The sequence below is a fragment of the Cydia strobilella genome, chromosome 17, assembly GCF_947568885.1.
Source record: "Cydia strobilella chromosome 17, ilCydStro3.1, whole genome shotgun sequence".
Lineage (NCBI taxonomy): Eukaryota > Metazoa > Arthropoda > Insecta > Lepidoptera > Tortricidae > Cydia > Cydia strobilella.
The window spans coordinates 9,067,113-9,087,994 of NC_086057.1; the positions used below are offsets into that span (position 1 = coordinate 9,067,113).

At 37.7% G+C, this 20,882-nt stretch overlaps 1 protein-coding gene across 1 annotated transcript in view; it reads left to right on the forward strand.

The window, feature by feature from the left end:
* Positions 1–20,882, forward strand: part of LOC134748946 (bumetanide-sensitive sodium-(potassium)-chloride cotransporter) — a 55,969-nt gene continuing 35,087 nt past the window's right edge. Inside the window, exon 1 of the mRNA XM_063683814.1 lies at positions 1–338. The gene's annotated coding sequence lies outside the window, so the exon portion shown is untranslated. The remainder of the gene's footprint in view (positions 339–20,882) is intronic.

Consider the following 20,882-nt stretch of genomic DNA (forward strand, 5'->3'; position numbering starts at 1 on the left):
AGGCTCTGGAACTGGAAGAAATCTCGTCATAACTAGAACGATGATTGATAATTAAAAGTGTCTGGTGTAAGGGCGAGTTGCGGGCTTATATAGGGTCGCTGGAAGGCTGCGCCGTCTTTAGTGGTCGTCGCTGCCGGCAGACCGGACGCGCTGCCGTGCCGCTCGCTTTAGCCGCAACACCGCGAAACTGAACGCCGGTGCGCGAAAAACAAAACAATAGAAAATCATTAAAAAATACAGATTATTTATTTGTTTTGTGACTGACTAGGTGTTTGTGAAGTGAGTTTTTATCGGAATCGGACATTTTAATTGTCTATTCACAAAAGAGACGTTTTAAGGTGAGTTTTGATTGTTTGATTTTTATTATCTTGCGGTTGTGTCTATTTGCCTGCCACTTCTGAGTTTATAACGAGGTATTAACAAACCTTCAAGATAGTACGAGGCACATAACTAACGTTAGATCATACATAAACAAATATAAAACCACCTATTTTTACAATTGTTATTAAAAGGAAAATATAGTTATACACTTATGTTAAATCGTGACTAAAACCGGAACAAAATGATGATTAAAAACACAAAACTAATACATATACTTACTACACTTGCCGAACTTTCTTTTGATTCTGATAAACAAATGACAGCGAAACCTTGGAAACCTACCCTCATTTGGCTAAATTAATGAGTAAGTAATGTAAAGAAATTCTACCCAGAAAGTGGGTTATACAAATTATAATTTCGATAATTTTGTGACAGATCTTAATCCTGGCAAAATAACCTGTATGGAAGCGGCCCAGCAAATAAATGTATGGAGACAATAAGTCCTTAGTGAGTTCATCATAAAATAACATTAGAAAATGTATAGGTATCTACGAAATCCGGTAAACGGTATGCGATAGTCTACTTCCCTAAGGCTTCTTGTCGCTTTGAAGCGCAGGTACTTATTTAGACATATTTTGAGCATTCATTATTTCTAACTTCGTCTGCGTGGAGTTAGTAATTTCTTATTTTTTTATCCAATCTGCTTTTTATCGATTTCCCAAACAAACTTCCACCACCCTTTTCACACCCTTAAAGGATGATTTCTGCGATAAAAACTACCCTATGTCCTTCCCCCGGTCTCAAACTATCTCTATACCAAATTTCAACTAAATCGGTTCAGCGCTTTAAGCGTGAAGAGGAACAGACATACAGACACACTCCCATTTATAATATTAGTATGGATCGCTACATATATATTAAGTAGGTTTATTATATGTATTTGCACATCGGATACAAAGCAAGTGGTTAACTAAAATCTGTATTATAATCTTTACTAGCTTTTGCCCGCGACTTCGTCTGCGTAGAATTAGTAATTTGGGTAGGTACCTTAATTTTTAAACAAATCTGCTTTTAAATCCATCCTTTTTTTCACCCCCAAATTGGTCCACACTATACATTTCAACCCCATTTTTTACACCCTTAAGGGATGATGTCGGGGATAAAAATTATTCTATTTCCTTCCCCACCCCCAAATTGGTCCACTCTATAAATTTCCACCCCATTTTTCCCACCCTTAAGGGGTGATATCGGGGATAAAAATTATTCTATTTCCTTCCCCACAGCTCAAACTATCCCCGTACCAAGTTTCATCTAAATCGGTTCAGCTGTTATTGATTCCCCATACAAATTTCCACATCCCTTTTCACGCCCTTGAGGGGTGAGTACTGGGATAAAAAGTATCCTTTGTCATTCCCTGGGACTCAAACTATCTGTACCTATACCAAATTTTAACTGAATCGGTCAAGCCGTTTAAGCGTGAAGAGGTAACAGACAGACAGACATACACACTTTTGCATTTATAATATTAGTATGGATTAACTAATTAATCATTTCAACTGAAAACCGCTATATACGTAACGTTCCCTTAACTTATTCAACCCCTGGAGCGCTCCTGTTTCACAGTAGGTAGTATGGAACTATACTACTCGTAATTACGGCCACACGTGTGGGACGTAGGACGCTCCACGGGTTAATTATCGCTACTACTATAATGATACAATGATGGGAGAGTACATACTCATAAAGGTACAAGTTAAAATTACTATCTTTAAAAAAATTGGTTTAGTTACCTACCTTGACTTTAAAAAAGTGATCATACAAGACATTGGACATTTTTGTTGGTAGACTGTATGATTCAGATGTATTTGTTAAATAGCGTTTGATATGAACTTAAGTATTCAGTATAAATATAAAAGGAAGTCTCACGGACACAATAAATGCTTAGATACGTTAATATCGCGATAATGCAAGATAACATCAAGAGATGTTATCAATTACTGATAGTTTAACCACTTATGATAATTCAGATTACTGATAGCCTGAACTAAAGTGTTAATAATTGTAGAATTATAGTCCAAGAAAAAATCGTGCCAAGATTTTGACAGCTAATATAGATGGCGCTTTATGGCTTCCTACATTATGCGGTAACGCCTTGATTATACCTAATACCCAACGAGTACAGTAGCGAGATTGATCTCGACCAAGAGCTGGTAATGTCACACATCGTCAAGTACTCGGCCGAATACTCGGTCGAGAAAATGACAGGCAACCGCCACTTGGTCCCTAATATTTTTACTAGACCGAGTGCTCACCCCTATTCTTTTAACTGGTCACTGCTCAGAACAGGGACTAATTATGGTGCAGTAGAGTGCCGTCTCATTCAGCCGTCAAACTCGTGGCTACGGTTTTTTCTAAGAATTTACAACTCTTCTATAATCAATAACTCTTTGCGAATACCTATAAATATCTTGAAAGACGGTTGCGAATAGATTTCCTGTTTGTACTGTTTGAAGTGAAAGATCCTTATGTTTAAACTTACCCATTAACATTGGCAACTATGTTTTCAAGAGTGGCGGAAGCATGTAGATGCTTTAAAATCATGTCCCTACTTGAGCAGTTATGGTTGGGCAATGTGGAGCATTTTTGCTACTAATCCTCCCCAACATAATATTAAAAGTATTATATATATATATCTAGTAAATAATAAATACTAACTTCTCTAAACAAATCCGCAGTAGGTATCTAAAGTAAGAAGGCCCATTATTAATTAACTTAATATAATTATATAGAGCTCATACTACATATTTTTACCTTTAAGACGAAAGTGGAGTACCCGCGCGAAATCTCCTTTTCATACAAACGTAGTCCTCACTTTCCTCTCTGGATATTAACATTATTGAAAATATTTTGACACAATTGGTTGTATATCATCCATTGCTATGCTCCTACGTTTTTTTTTTCGATTTTTTGATTATTATAAAAGTTAGGAGCATTTAAATTTTCTTATGAAATCTGTTTTTCGCTCCTAATTTTAACAATAATCAAAAAATTTAAAAAAGTCAAATAGCATAGCTATGGTCAATATATATCAAATTATGCAAAAATATTTTCCATTATGTCAATATCCAGAGATGAAAATGTGGACTACGTTTTTATGGAGAAGCGGCCATCCCCTTTCCTCTTATACAACAAAATGAAACGCTAAATGATGCGCTAAAACAATTAATTTTAGGGAACCTTGGGGAGGACTGTTCTTCCAGCCACTGCTGACTCTCACTAGAAAACGCCAATCAAAAATAAAAAATGTAAAGAAATAGTCACGTGACTTTTCGTAGCACCCCGCTACATTTTTTTTCGTTTGGCGTTATGTACTTATACGATTGTCATCTTTGCTAGGCTCATTTGCTGTCGATTTTCCGCTGATATGATGATGATGAACTACATACTTCGTTTTATAGTAGGCATGCGACACTTCGAGACGACCAAGTGCTTGATAAAAACCCCTTGTGTGTTTATCAAGCGCGTCTAGGTGTCAATGTCATTAGACATCGTACACTTATGTTACAACCGATTGTTTGAAACAAGGAAACATATATATTAGGTATGTACGCTGTAAACCTTGAAGTTTATTTTATTAGACATGTAGTAGCATTTCGAATCTTTAAGGCCAAGACGGGACAATTGAATTACCAAATTGAACATGAATTGGTAATTTAATTTTCAATCTCATCTAGCGTCCACACATAATTTAATAGTGGGATCGACTAACCAATGTGTTGAATAATTTTTTTCCGTCCTGACCGCACAAACAAATTGTCAATTTTATGATTGTGCAAAAAAAACCGTTTAGACGTAGGTCACGTAGGTTTATTAATTGTATAAAAGGAGTCAGTCAAATCTGGTCAAATCAAACCCTTTCGCAACTAAACCCTTTGCAGTAAAACACGTATAATTTGATAAGCACTTCCGAGTCACTAAAAAAAATTACACTTGGAATTTAAAAAATTCATGTAACCAAAACAAATGGTTTTTCTGACAGTCCGCTTTCCGCACTGGCGTGAACTGGTGTACGAGCGAAAGATAATGGCGTATAAATTTGATAAATATGTTTATGCTGTTTCAACCGCACTTATACGCCTAAGCTTGAACTGTTGGGCGCATAAGAATGCAAGAAGTTCAGTATTTTCGAACCGAAGAAGGGCGAGTGTATCTACACCGCGCCATGCTCGTGTGAGGCGAAAGAACCCCCCGCAATTCCTTGAAGATCGTAAGCAGGGTGTAGGTAATCAATTGATGATTCATTTTACGTGATTTCTGCGTACCGCCAGAGAAATCGATATACGTCATGAATGATGGCTACTCGTGTTCGATGCGGTCGATGTAAAACACACCTTAATCATCTAACCGCGTCATGCACCGCCACAACGACCGCACTGTAAATAATACTGTCGTCACATTGTCTACACGGAACCTCTTATGAGTCCTAGGTGCCTTCTCAAAGAACAAACTGGATCAACAACAGCTGTGTCATTTTAGTAACATTACACTAAAAATTATACTTGCCTAATTTCTGTAACAGCACAATAATATTCTCCCATACCATGCAGTCGAAAGGTGGCTATAGGCACTACGCACGTCAAGTTATTAGAAACGTCTGTTGGTTAAAACGAATTGATTGAGAAACTAAAAAATAAATAGGTGCTTATATCGACTTGGGTAGGCAGGTATATCCGTTGAAACTCCTGAGATCTAAGCACTGATTTAAACTTGACTAGAGGTTGTATCCATGTATCTTGTTCATGTAGCAAGTTGGCGCTGGTTAGGTAGGCTAATTGTTTTAAAGCACCTTATATTACTGAATTACTTTTGTCGTGTCGCTGACTGTGCAAACGTTATAACAGTGTTATAAATTATTACCTGGGTACTATTAAATGCTCATTTGGGAAGGCCTTGTATTAATGAGTAGGTAAATAGATATCTAGTATCGTATCAACAAACCAATTACAATTTTATTATGTCATAAAATTAAGTCCCTCGTGCAACGATGTACCTAGTAAAAATAGTACTCGTACTTATTAAGTGTCCTTTATTACTCTTATTAGTTATTTGATGTAGGCTGGAGATAACTTCGTTATTACATCCTCACTCATAATAATATTTAATAAAGTCATTAGCGACAGAGTCTACTGACACTTTTCTTCTTATTCGTTGCACTCTTTACAGGGTGGTCGTGGCCATTATGTAATCTTTTGAGCGACTCGCTTAACGATACTTCGCCATTGCTCCCGTAGGGAATATGAGGCGAAATATGAGGGTTCTGACAAGCCTGGTTTTAGTGGTCAAGAAAAGAGCGTACTCCTATCTTAAAGGCCGGCAACGCACTTACTACCCCTCTAGTGTTGCGGGTGTCGATGGACGGCGGTAATCCCTTACCATCAGGTGATCCGTCTGCTCGTTTGCCTCCTATTTCATAAAATAAAATAAAAAAACTGCTTTCTGTGAGCATTCGCTTACTGTGCCTGTGGCCGACACACTCACACTGGCTTTGATTTGGTCGGTACATTTCATTGGCGATATCCCGCTAGACCTGTCACATCCCACTCTTCCTTGCACAAACAGACCTTCTATGGATGTTCCGTCTCGCCGAGACACGTGTCCAAAGATGTTGAGGATCCAAGTTTTGACCGTAGTAAGCAAACGCTCTTATATGCCAAGCTTCTCAAGAATTGATACGTTGGTCCGGAACTCAGTCCATGATATACCCAGCATTCGTCTCCAGCACCACATCTCTAGTGCATTCACTTTCTGTTCTTCGGATACCCTTAGTGTCCATGTCTCGGCAGGATAGAGAAATATGGGAAATATGAGGGTGTCAGAACCCTCATATTTCCCATATTTCTCTAATTCCACGCGGGCGGAGCCGCGGGCACAGCTAGTATTTAATAGTCATTAGCGACAGAGTCTACTGACACTTTTCTTCTTATTCGTTGCACTCTTTACAGGGTGGTCGTGCCCATTATGTAATCTTTTGAGCGACTCGCTTATCGATACGTCGCCATTGCCTCCGTAGGGAATATGAGGCGAAATATGAGGGTTCTGACAAGCCTGGTTTTAGTGGTCCTTGTGATGTTTCGGTTCCTCCACTCTTTTCATTTTGGCAGATCTTGTAATCCATCCGGCGTTTGATCTCTTCTACGCAGCCACCGTTATTTGTGATCAATGCCCCTATATAGATATAAGACTTGTACGACTTCACATGCAGTTTACAATATGTGTAACTTTTAGCAAATTTTGGTTAGCACGATCTACAATCATCACTTGTTTTGCTGCGGTTAATCTTCAGACCAAACTCAAGACTGACGCTCTCCATTCTACAAAGTAGGTTCGCCATATGGCTAGCGTATATGAGGTGATTAGGTGCTCCCATATCCAAGAGAGTTTTCCAAGAGTTTTGCATTTTATTCACATGCGAGGCAAAGTAATCAAATGCAAATTTTGAGTTGTTTTCTTATGTTTCCTGGTAGAATTGACTTTTGAATGATAAATATTGAACAACATTCATTTTGAACTGATTTGCTTTGATTTTGTTTGATATTTTACAGTTAGTATTTTCCTAGTGTTGGTGTGGTGTGAAATTTGTTTAACCCTCGTGCCTTGAAACCCTCCCAACGCTCAGGCTTCCAAATTTCCATACGAGCGTACATATTATCTTTTTAAGCTTCCTGATATTACAGAACCCTGAAAAAGAAAACAGCCTTGATGAACCAAGTAACTGCGTAGTGCAATATGTCAACGTCAGTACAGACAGACAGAATCAAGGCGCGGTCGCAGTTTAATCAAGCAATTGGCTCATATTACTAATGATAGTCTACTATTGCATTACTACTGAAACATCGTGAATGAACCCTCGAAAGACCATAATATTAGGCTGCATAATAGACTGTTGGTCATTCATTACACACGATGCGATATTGTGCACGCGAACTGAAAGCGAACGCGCAATAAGAAAGCCGATGTGTGTAATGACCAATGCACACGCATTTCATACGTCAAACCACTTGCGAGGAAAAATACGAGGAAAAATATTAATCAAATTTTAATTGTTAAAACGTTTAGTAAAAATACAAAATCTGTCATATTGCTTGCCGCCGCCCCCTCGACCCGCCATTCGCGGCCGAGCCTCGGCAGACGGTCGGCAGGGCGCCGACGCCCTCCAGTCCTTCTTGTAAAGCTACTCGACCAATTAAGAAGGTCTGTCCGTCTCCATACATATTATTAGCAATTAGTTACAATCTCAACTCGATCGGATCATCAGACATTACCGCACAAGTGCGATAATATAATGAAAAGGCACTTGTGCGTTGTGCGTAATATTTCTGATTATGACCAGATCCACAATCTGCTTAGCGATTTTTTGAACCCCCCACCAACCAACTGCTCAACATAGACGACTAAAAGTGGTAAAGTAAGACTCCATGGGGTAGCAAGATATCACTCATAATCTTAATCTGACGCGCTCGAGTAACTACACAAATCGCCTCTTGGACTCCCCGACCACTAGTATTTATTGTGGCATAACTTTTAGTGGTAATTAATTTAAATTTTTATTCATTGTATTCGTGAAGTACACATCCAATTGCTAATAATCGCTAATTTGTGTTTATTTTTGTTAAACAATTTAAAAAACGTGTATCCATGCCAAAAAGAATAGGTGCCGCTATTTTTTGCGGCATAGTTGCCCTTAGAGCTTTTATACCTCACACACCATGTTATACCGGGTGGGCCTGTAACACGAGCAAATAAATAAAACATAGATTGTACTAGTCTTTAGATTTCCTATTTTTCGTACAGTCGCCTTCAGATATATCGGAACGGCCGAGATGCTCAAAAATATCGGAACACGTAATCTAACGCCTTGACAATAGAGGCGTGTTCAGATATTTGTGAGCGCCTCGGCAGCTCCGATATATCTGGTGGCGACTGTACAAAATAAATATTATCTTCAATACGCCATTATCACTGTGATTGGCGTTGCTTGTCATGCCTTAAACATAACAAAATTCGCAATACATTGCGTCTTAGAATAAACTTTAAAGTGTATTAAAAATCAAAACACAAGTTATTTTCCAAGTCGCTGAACAAATAATGTTGGTCAGTATTAGGAGTACAGAGTAAAGTTAAAATTTTTGCTCGTACTACAGGCCACCCCCGGTATGTAAGTTTTTATTTTAAATATTTTTTTTACCGTCTTCATTGTATACGTTATGTACGTATTCGATAGTTTATGAGATAGGTAATATAGGTATTATAAAAAATATGTTTGGTGCAGTTTAGGTTTTTTTATTTATTGTTAACTTGGGCCTGATTTATTATTTGGGAGATATGGCAGAAAAAAATATTTTTGATAATAATAACTGTGCTGCGACTTATACCTACATTAATTTATTCCATAGGGCATCTATCCCTCTAACTAATTTTCATTATTTTATTCCATAGGGCATGTATCCGTCTTACCAATTTCATCATTAGGCATCTATCCTCAAAAACATCTTCTGGAAAAACGAAAATACTGGATAAACTGTAGTTACCTATTTGAACAAAAAGACAAGTCTCAGAGTAAGACAAAAGATTAGACTAGCTAGTTTCATTGAAATTACTCATGAAGATTAAAAGTTTTAAAGTTATGAGCCTTTATCAGAAATATGGCATTATCCGGGTTTTACCCTAATTGAAATTGCATGGTTTTGCCATCTGTCTCCAGAAAAGTTCGGCCAGTAGAGTTCAAATCCTGACCGAATCGATAATATTTGCAATTTTGTCGATGTTTGTGTGATTAGTGATAGATATACTATTGATAGCAACAGGCAGGCAGAGAAAAACAGCCACGTGTTTCGTAGAACAATGACTTATTTACCAAACGCCAAGGGGGGCGTCCCGCCGGCCCACACCGCACATATTTACTGCAATAAGGGCGCGGCTTCTATCACATTTGATGGGTCGATTTAGCTCGAAAGGATAGCTTACTATATATCACTAACTTATGGTATATACTACTATAAGTTAGTGATTATATATATCCACTTAATGTACTTATTAGTAATGTCTGCATCGTTATTGTATTGTATGTTACGTGGATGCAGTTTTCTTACTTCATTCAATGCAAGTGGTGTTTACCTTTAAGTAATTGTCACGCTAAGCGATAATAGTTAAAACGTTTGTAGTTATACTTAACAAAGTGTAAACAATTGTTGGTGAACCAATAAATATAAAATTAAAAAATTACTTAGACGAAATTTTCGTACTATTACTAAGTTACTAACTACCTACCCCGGTGGATTTAACAAATCTGTGTGTAAAATAAGGTCGTCGTTGCTAAAATAATCACTCCTTGCTCTAACGGACATAATTTATTGATACCGACGGTTCGAAACAATAGGATATATGGAAAAATAAATAAAGATACTTCCTTTCTCGCACAACGTATCAGCATTGCGATACAGCGAGGAAATGCCGCCAGCATCTTTGGTACAATGCCTCAAGGGCCTATTTTAGATTTAAGCTAGTTATTAATTTCGTTTACGTAGTACCACTGTATATATCTTGTATGTAAATAAAAAATATTGACACTAAAAATAAAGATACTTGAAAGACTTTCGGTATGAAAATCTGTTTCGCTTAAAGTACTCTTAAAAGCTTTAACATACTGTTAACAAAGTCACTACTGCGCCCTTCAACCTCGTGCCTCGCCCTCCTGCTATCAACAGGTCAGCTTCCTGGTGGATACGTTTTAGAACTTATATCTCGGGAATACGATTCATATTTGTATACTACCTTTACTTATTCTTGCCCACTGACAATGTGCACCTGTTGAACCTTTGTTATTCCGAATATACGAAATATACGAACGCTGAAATATACGAAACGATGAATGAATATGTGAATAAGCGTTGAGGAAAAAGATATCAAATAAGGAAAATTTGCGTTATCTACGTTATACGTTTATATATATATATACTACTTTGTTACTTACGTTTGTTTACATGAAGTCTACTTTTAGTTAAAATAATGGTTAGTACTAGACTAGCAAAGGTTATAAGCGTTTAAGAGACTTATCTTTTCTTAAAAATAGTCTAATAGTATTTTACAGATATTTGTAAATTAATTTGAATACCAGCAGTATTCAAATTTGTCATAAGTAAGTACTTAGTTATATTATTGTATTGTGATATGCTTATTATGTTAACTTTTGCAATTAAGTATTTCTATTTGACATTTTATATTGATTTAAAATTATTAAGTGTAATTTCATTGACATTAAATTTGCACGCTTGCATGCAAGCTAGATACATGAACTGTAAAATTAATGTATTGTAACATCCAAACAAATAATTTCTGATTTCTGATAAAAAAAAATGAAATAGGAAACCTAAGTATCAAAACTTTGTGTTTTTTTAGGGTTCCGTACCCAAAGGGTAAAAACGGGACCCTATTACTAAGACTCTGCTGTCCGTCCGTCTGTCCGTCTGTCACCAGGCTGTATCTCATGAAACGTGATAGCTAGACAGTTGAAATTTTCAACAAATACTAAAAACAGAATAAAATAAATATTTAAGCGGGGCTCCCATACAACAAACGTGATTTTTCGCCGTTTTTTGCGTTTTTGTGTAATGGTACGGTAAACTTCGTGCGCGAGTCCGACATGGACTTGGCTGTTTTTTTATAATGGAGCAGTTATACTAAAACTTATTAAAACAATTAATTAACTACTCGTTACCTTACTACAACAAAACTACAAAGGTTTTCTAATGGTAATTCCTACGGTGTCTCCGTAGTGTTTGCAGTAAAACTTGAAAGTTAGGCCCCATTCGCACGAGAGCTTAAAAAACGTTGCGTGTGTGATGCACCCATAAGAAAGAGCGAGAAAGAGCTATCGCTTTCTCGCTCTTACTTATGGGTGCGTCCCACACGCAACGCTTTTTAAGCTCTCGTGCGAATGGGGCCTTAACCAACGTGCTGATTTGGTCCTATGAATTAGCTTGCATTTATATGGATAAATTACATGCACTCAAACACTTCCTTCATTGGGAAAATTATAACTGTTTTTACTGACACTAGAAATAAACAATTAATTGAGTTTTCCAATAGCTGTAACGCAAGGCTGTAAAGGGGCCCACTGACTATCAGTCCCCCGGACGATATCGGCCTAGCTGTCAGTTAGAATAAAAATTTGACAGTTCCAAACAACTGACAGGCCGATATCGTCCGGCGGACTGATAGTCAGTGGGCCCCTTTACGGCTGTTATAAAGAAAAGTGGATATCATCACCTCTGCGGCGAGACCCGAATCGGGCATCTGTCGTTTGTTTGACAAGCCACAGTAAGGCCACAGTGGAAAGGTTATGTGGTGATCGTATGGCTGGCAGCCACGTAACACAATGCCGTCAAATTAGAACCCCAACTCAAATTCAGAACGCTGAAAATAGTGGAAAATTGCTAAATTCATTAATCCAACAGCATACCTACCTTTAAATTGCTATGCGAAATCGCGATGAATTACATACATTAGTGTAATGACATGACTTTTCGGTCAGGGCCGGTTGGTGTATGCGGACAGTGTAGGATCAGTCAGTGGCGGGTCAAAGATTGATAGAATTTCACCAACGAACTGCAAAAATATTGTTTATTATGGAATTAATAAATTACTTAATTGAAAATATTGTAAAAAAAGGTACATATACAATTTTCAATTAATTACTTAATATAACTTGAGAAATTTGTCTATATGACCGGGGGCCCTATCGAAAAATTCGCAATGTCACGAGCTGACAAAAATTATGTGGAATTGGGCCCCTTTAGGGCTAAATAATGACTCGTCGTCCTTATAAATCTTGTCAAAACGGTTTCGTATGTAAATTACCTACATAAAAATTCAGTAGACCTCCTAGACCGCATATCATCGTTTTGAACTTTGTTTCATGAAAATAAAGTTTAAAATCATTAGAGTTAACCGCTACTGAGCGCGATTATGAGATCATTAACGTAATAGTCACCATTCACGTGCTCTTACAACAATAAATTACTGTACTGTACTTAAATGTACGCTAAATTCACGTCGTTTTCTTTTGTACTGCAAGGTATTCAGAAGATTCGTTAGGACGGATTCGCACAATACTATTTCCATTACAATAACATTAAATTGCGAAATAGTCACATTGAATATCATGAATCCTTATTCGGCTCTGACACAAGGACGATAGTCGAAACAATATTAAACTGATGTTGTTAAGTAGGTACCTAGAGTTGGACCATGAAAAGCCTGCAACGATTTTGATAGCACACGCAGTGCAAGTGCTATTTTATAAAATTCATCTATTTTCACCATCATTCATCGATGCTTACGAGTATGAAATCGTTTCATCGTCATTTCATCACTACGAGCGATTTTTTAATTTATTTACCTAGCCCTTTTTTAAACAGTAAAATTTTGTTTACGCTGTAATATGGAATAGGAAGTGGCATAGCATTACGCGAGTCTTAATAGGCCTAGAACACAATGGAACGTGTTGAATATACTGTACAGTCAAGAATTTAATATCCGTACCATTTAGTACCTTGTCACTGAATAGTAGATTGTAAACCAAGGGATGAAAGGCACTCATTTTGCCGAGGTACTTTGGCGCTCGAACGAAGGCTGAAATTATGCCTTTCATCCGAGTTAAACACTCATTTCGAATACAGGAAAAGTAAAATGCATGTTTTCTTTTAAATGTCCAAGTATAAATTAACAATTTAGGTAAAATTATAGTTATTTATGGAATGGGGAGTTAAAGATCAAAATGGAAATTGTATAACAAGTCATTTTAAAACTTAAATCGTAACTTAAATTTCAACTGCTTAAATCGTAAAAAAAATAAAAAATCGTAATTGGAAAGTAACATGCTCTAGTGCAGAAACGTATCGCTGTTTGCACACTTTTTAGAACAACAATGACTCCTTCAGAGCATGAGAAATGAAAATTAAATTCCTTGATCGTACATTTTATTTATGTAAATTAATTATAATAAATTCCAGTTATATAAAGTAACGATATCAAATAGGTACGCGAACGTTAACGTCAGTTTACATCAGATATAAAAAACCGGACAAGTGCGAGTCGGGCTCGCCCACCGAGGGTTCCTTACTTTTTAGTATTTGTTGTTATATAGCGGCAACAGATACATCATCTGTGAAAATTTCAACTGTCTAGCTATCACCGTTAATGAGATACAGCCTAGTGACAGATAGACGGACAGACAGACGGACAGTGGAGTCTTAGTAATACGGTCCCGTTTTTACCCTTTGGGTACGGAACCCTAAAACACAGCATAACAAACAATCATGCGCACAAGCTTTTTTTGGCGTTAAAGGCCTCTACCTCTATTTTCATACTTTTCAATACAAAGAACATTTTTTTTGCCTGACACATTCCTACTACGGTCATGATACGGTGTAAATAGTGTTTTACACCGCCGCCTACAAAAATGCGTGCGTAAGCATGACGAGACAGCGCGATTTTTCACTGAAAATGTAGATATTATTAGACTGCTGCTTTATGTGATCGACGCCTTATCTTATAGTACGATGTAAATACATTAGACACCACGCTCGTGTTCGTTTTGTAAACTTTGGAGTTATGCCAATGTTTCCCTAAACAAACTGGAGGAAACTACAGTTGGTGGTTTTGTAGGCGCACTTTGAACTTGGCTTATGAAGCAATGACAAGGTCTTACGTATTTCGTACCGTAGAATGGATTGAATATTATTGTACTTTTACACCTTTTAAAAATGTACCTCTATAATGACTGTCAAAGGCCAGTCAAACATACGAAATGTATTTCAGTACCATATCGTACCTTGTCACAGTGACAAATAGTGACAATAGCGACTTTCATACGAAATGGTACTAAAATTAAATTATTTACAGTACATATGGTGCTACTTTCTCGCACTAGTGCGTAAAAGAGCACTTTTCGTGCATATGTACTGTAAAACGTTGTACGATACACGTGCTAATAGGTAATTCGCAACTCGTGTCGATTTAAAACACTCCCTGCGGTCGTGTTTTAATTTACCGCCACTCGTTTCGAATATCCTCTTTTCCGCACTTGTATCGTAAATAACTATTGACTGTATGCTAAAGCAAAAACGATTCAATGTAGAAACCCTTGCGTCTGGAATGTCACGGAACGGGTTACAGCTGGGAGTTCGTGTAAATGTTTATTGCAATGGGTTACTTTACTTTGGCTAGTCACTGGTACCTAAGTAGGGAGGAAACCAAAAATAAATGTCTATAGACCCTCGACAGACTTTTTAAAATGTCCTGCCTTCTTACGACCAATGACTGAACAATGATCAGTGATTGACAGACTATACTTACGTACTTTAGTCATACCTACAAGCCCATCCATCAGTGATATTCGGATATGAGGAATATGCCTAATGACTCATCGTCATCATGATTAATTTAGTCGCTTATTTCCGGAAGAGGCATTGTCAGGGAAACCCGCTACAACTCTGCACTGACATATTAAATATAATAAACCGGGTCACTCACGTTTATAAAGTCGATTATTGCTCGACATGTTTCGCTCCATACATACATACGGAAGTTTTGTTATTAAAACTCTGCACTGGTATTAATACCCCGATGACCCTGAGATTACACTTACTCGGATAAGTCGGATATCCCCGGTATCTGAAAACCTTACCTTACCTAACTTTACCCTCCCTTACCCTTAACTTATAATGTAATGTCACGTCGGTATCATAATGTGTTCAATTTAAATAGTCGTTGCGCACGGTCAAAAACTGCATAGCCCATTAAACTTTTGACTCAAATAGGCATTTTTTTTTTCGTTTTTAAACGTTTGGCTAACACTAAGTGCTTACTTACACGATTTTGCCAGTCGAATGTTTGCTAAATTCCGTTTGATTCGCAAATTATGACCTCCATTCACAAAAAACACGTTTTCATTTCAAGTTTTTACGCCTTAAAACGCAGGTACTTACATACTTAACCTAAACCTTTTCACGTAAAATAGGCGCTATAAATTTAATAGTCATCGAGTTGCGGAAATATTGCCCGTGCTACAATACAATAAGTACTTAAACTACTTTTCGTATTACGAGGAAGATTTTGACTCATCATAGAAAAAACTTGATTGTTAGATCACGTATAACGGAAGTTAAGCTTTACATTTAATTAAATGTACTACTAAATAGGTACAACATATAGGTAATTATGTTTTTTGTATGTTAAACCGAAGAAAACCTTTAGACGAGACATTTATTTAGCAAGCAAGATTAACTGCTACTGATGGAGCTGAATAAAGCATACTTCGGTAGGTACTTCTACACGTTATTTTGTTAACGATATTAAAGTGTGACATTTCAATCAGACTTGCTTATGATGTACCTACTAAACGTGATCATTAATTGATCATAGAAACTCTAATAAAAATAAAAATAAATTTCTATACATATAATGTTAGTAGTGTAGCCAAAATCCAAAAAAATAGATACACTTACCTACCTTTCCCAAGTAACAAGTAATCCAATAGCTCTTCTAGCGATGTTCTATCTACCTCGTTTAAGGTCAACGTACGTAGCGTAGTACTGAATACAAATTAAATACCATAGGAAATTTCGCATTCCGTCCGACAAACAGCTGGAGAATATATTTTGCGATTCCGAGGACAAAATTGCGTAAAGATTTTATAATCAACAGGTACCTAGGCACCTGAGAGTCGTTTTTGGTCAAGGCCGCCTCGCCCACTGTTAGGGGGGCATTCGTTAATTAAGGCGGGGAAGACCAAATTTACATATTTGGCTAAGGTAGGTAACCGTTTTGGAAGTTGATAAACTAATACAAATAAGGTTGTTTTTCTAGCAGAGATGTGCGAGATAGCTAAACGGTGAGGTCAAACTAAATATGAAACTCGTCAAAAGCAGGGCTAAAGCTAAGCTACGTCGGCCAAGTTCACAAATATCTGAACAAAGCCCAAGAGTTATTTTGGAGTTGAAACTCTAGGTCCATGGGGTCCCAGCGCGCATAAGTTGTTTGCAGAAATCGCGAAGCGTCTGGTTGACGTAACTGGTGACCGAAGAGCTGGCGGCTTTCTCGCACAACGTATCAGCATTGCGATACAGCGGGGAAATGCCGCCAGCATCCTTGGTACAATGCCTCAAGGGCCTATTTAAGATTTAAGCTAGTTATTAATTTCGTTTACGTAGTACCACTGCATATATCTTGTAGCTCAAGTAAAGTGCATATTAAAGCAGCCAAGGTTGGCTGCTCCGATATTCTGATGGCGACTGTACCTACTGTACTCGGCAAGAGTTTTCAATATAACTCGACGTTGGGCGGCTTCTTAGCCAAGATCAATGCATACGAGTCAATATCTCGGACGCAGTGCCAACGTACACATCTATGGCAAAAAACTTGCAAGCCAGTTGAGTAACTCGATTGATTCAAGTTTGGTCGATATTTACACCCTAATCAGTTATCACTCGGCGCACAAAAATCAAACTATTAGTAATGAAAGCATTAGAGCATATAGTAGAAGCGCTAACGTTAGCAATATGGTCAATCCCCTTTTTATAGGAATTCCGCTATATTTTAACCACACAGCTCAGCTTGTGCCACACAAGTATAGCCCATATCAAACTTGTATTTACCTAAGAGATTAGATTACACAACTATACCTCTATATGGTAATGATGATGACGTCTCAAGCAACTCTCGTGATCTAATTGAACAAACTGAAGGGCCACTGTTTAAGCTCACGTGTTGGAAGGTGTGAACTGTGAACGGAGTATACGGACACATTCAAGTTTGAGCTGTGGACATACTAATTAGTGGTCAGTAGTTAGTTATACAAACAAGTTTTAAGTACCTACCACGCCTTTAGTTTAACAGGAGTAGAACTATATAAAATGGTAAAATTTTTAACCATTTGAATAGCTATACAAGGTTACAACATTTTCCGTGAAAAAAAAACCGTTGCCAAAAACTACCATAGACCTTTATAGGGTCGAACTGATCCTAGCCACCCTTTGACCACACTTTGTTAACCTTCTCCAAAGCATCTTAAGATCCACCGGTGATCGATTCAATTCAATTTGTTTAATACGATGTAAAACGTACATGTCAAAAACATACAAAAATAAAAATAAAAACACAGCTAAAACTAATTAAACCGAAACTACAGTGTAAACACACGTTACGTCAATTTATTAAAAGAAAATAATATTAAGTACACAATCATCACCATCATCATCATCATCATCATCATGTCAGCCGATAGACATCCACTGCTGGACATAGGCCTCCCCCAAGGCTCGCCACTCCGACCGATCCTGTGCCGCTCGCATCCACCGAATTCCCGCGACCTTCACCAGGTCGTCGTAGTAGAACTAGGGTCACCGACATATCTCGCAGAATTGCAAACTTTAAGTGGCAGTGGGCGGGGCACATAGCTCGCAGAACTGATGGCCGGTGGGGCCGGAAGGTTCTGGAGTGGCGTCCGCGTACCGGAAGACGAACTGCTGGTAGGCCTCCAACGAGATGGAAGTACACAATATCAATGAAAAAAGAAAAAAACATTAAGTACACAATATCAATATCGACAAAATGAATTCTTAAAATAACCAGTTGATACTGATGTTAAAAATAATGTTGCTTGTTAATCTTACGCAGACGCTATGCTAGAATGTAAAGTTTTCAATGTCAAAAAGTGGCTGATGTTTCATCGTCTTTAATATAACTTAGTTAGGCAGGCACCTTCGAGCCCATTTTACAAATTTGTCTCATATTAGCTCCACACTATATATTTTATCTTAAACAACACAAACGATAATAGGTATTACTTAAACGACCCAAAGTAGAAAGTTGCAGATCGAGATGTGAATTGCAAAATGCCGCATCTATACGGGGCTGCATGTTTAAAGCTGTATTGGTCCCACACGCAAACAAGTAGCGGTCACGCGAAGTTCCCCGCCGTTATAAACGTAGCGTAGTCGGCTACAGTTCATACGAACACTTATAATAATTCATTCACTTTTTTGCGAAGCTCAAGAAAAAAGCCGTACAAATGCTATACAATGAGACGTACCTAAGTATATATTGACAAGTAGTTACTTAGCTGCTTGCTAGACCATGAACCTTTGCTGTATAGAGTAAAAAGTTTCATCGCCATACGAATTAGTCTCTATAGGTATATGTATATGACCTTCTGAACTTCTACCATATCGCGGATGCTCGAATCACATATTAAATATGTAATATGAAATACATACACGCCACTCTACATAACCACCATTGATTGTCATTATATCTTTCATACAAAGGTACTTTATAAAAGTATTTGAAGTAAAAGTTTTGTATAGAAGTAGTTAGTAAGTAAAAGCACAGAAAAATAATAGTACTACGTACAGAAGGCTCACTGTATAACAAAACCAAACCCCTGTTTAGGTATAGCAAACGGACTTAAACGTTGCCGATTGGAAATATTATATACACTTATGTGTAATCAGCATTTTTGCCATTGTTCCTGCAACCAGCTACGATGCAGTGTTTACTTGCTTTAGACATATTTGTATGCGACACCAGATCTGGTGACGGCCGCGCGACGCGGAGTATCACACGCCTGGTTAAAGTGACACCTTAGGTACACATGCCGAGAAAACTGAAATCACTCTGCATACCAGGGGGCCTATAGCTCCAGATGACAATCGTTGATAGAAAACTCCGACCGAAACTTAAATGATATCGCGGAATGATGTCGTCGGTGGAAATAGTCACGTCTTTTCGTAGCATCTGTCATCCCGATACATATATACATTTTTCTTCTCGTTTGGCGTTTGGCTAGAACCCCGGGGGCCAATGAACATGCGCAACGTATTGTGACTGAATCGTGAACCATCGCGCCATAAGTATAATAATATTTTATGAATGCGATGTGTTATCTAGAGAATCCGCCTAAGCTAACTTTGCATCGATTTGAAGTCATTGAACAGAACAATGTGAGGAAGTGACATTATACCATCCATCCACCATCCATCATGTACCTAATTGTAACACTGACAATGTATGATTGATACAAAATAAATAAATATGAATATAAACGTCATATTTTTATGTCAGTTTCACATTAATGATGACATGTCCACACTTTGTCATTGCAAATGCAGAGTTAGCTTGGTCCTACTAGCGTCACATGGCGCGTCTGTTATGTGTGAATCTGTGGCCAGGAGGCTTGACCGCCGGTAACTGGCGAGAACCGCCTCGCGAGCCTTCGAGCTTTCAAATCCAGCGGGGAAAAATATGCTTTGGATGCTCTGAGAGATAGCGTAAAGGTGCCTTGAGCCGAAATCATCAGTATGTTCGAAATTTAAAACAAAAAACTACATAAAAAAAAATGCAATAACTTGTCTGGGATGCTACTCTCGTAGACACCCTGGCACCGAATTCCAGGCACCAAAGTAGATGCAGGTGCTGCCGCATCCTCGGCCGAAAGCCTCAAGCGTTGCAAGTATATATTATGTCAACCTCGGCAATAGCTGCGGCGTTTGGGGTTGAAACCGGGCCGTGGGGGCCTAGCGCGCACCGCCTGTATAAGGAGTTAGTAAAGACTTGCTATCCACAGGGGCAATGCAGCCAGCCTTCTGGGCACCCTACCAAGCGATCATGACTTGGGATATTTTTTTATTTTAATTTTAAGTGTTTTATAATGTTTCAACCCATTTGTGTCTCGTTGATAAAAATAAACTTCATAAATGCAATAACTTTATTTTAAAGTTGCGTTATTTAGAAAAAGTTTACACCTACTAATTCTCTGCTTTGCCCGAAGGTTGACTGGTAGAGAATGCCTCATAGCATTAAGTCCGCCTTTTGTACGATTGTATTTTCTTTTGTGCAATAAAGATTAAATAAATAAATAAATAAATAAAGTTTTGATTTATTGGAGCCATTATATTATGGATTTAGCCAAGCATTAATCAAGCATTCAGTAATATTAAAAATTCCATTTCACAATTATGCTCTATAGAAACACAAGTTGAGAGTAAAGGTTACACTTGTCCAAATGTCCATTAGGAAGTACCATTTTCACCACCGTACCGGCCATTAAATGCAACTTTACATAACTTTAGGTCACGTTTTACTCCTATTAAATATATATTTACTATATATTTATTTTTTATTGCAGCCATCAACGCTTTGTAGTAGAAATTACCCCAGGATGTCGTAGATTTATTACAAATGTTTCACTTTTATGCAGCGTTTCGTCCATTGTTGCGGCAATTAAGTATTATTTTAATGTACACGTTAGGAAAATTGCACTTACAACGGATGTCACCTTCAGTAATTCATTTAAAATGACGTAGTTTGAGGTATATTTAAAGGCGGAATGCGATTATTTGCGCCAATCCGAGGGAATTAATATATGGACACGTGTAGTTCTATGTTGTATTCTTGGGACTGTTGTTTTCATAGATGAAGCGTAGTTCTAATCGCAGGGTGTA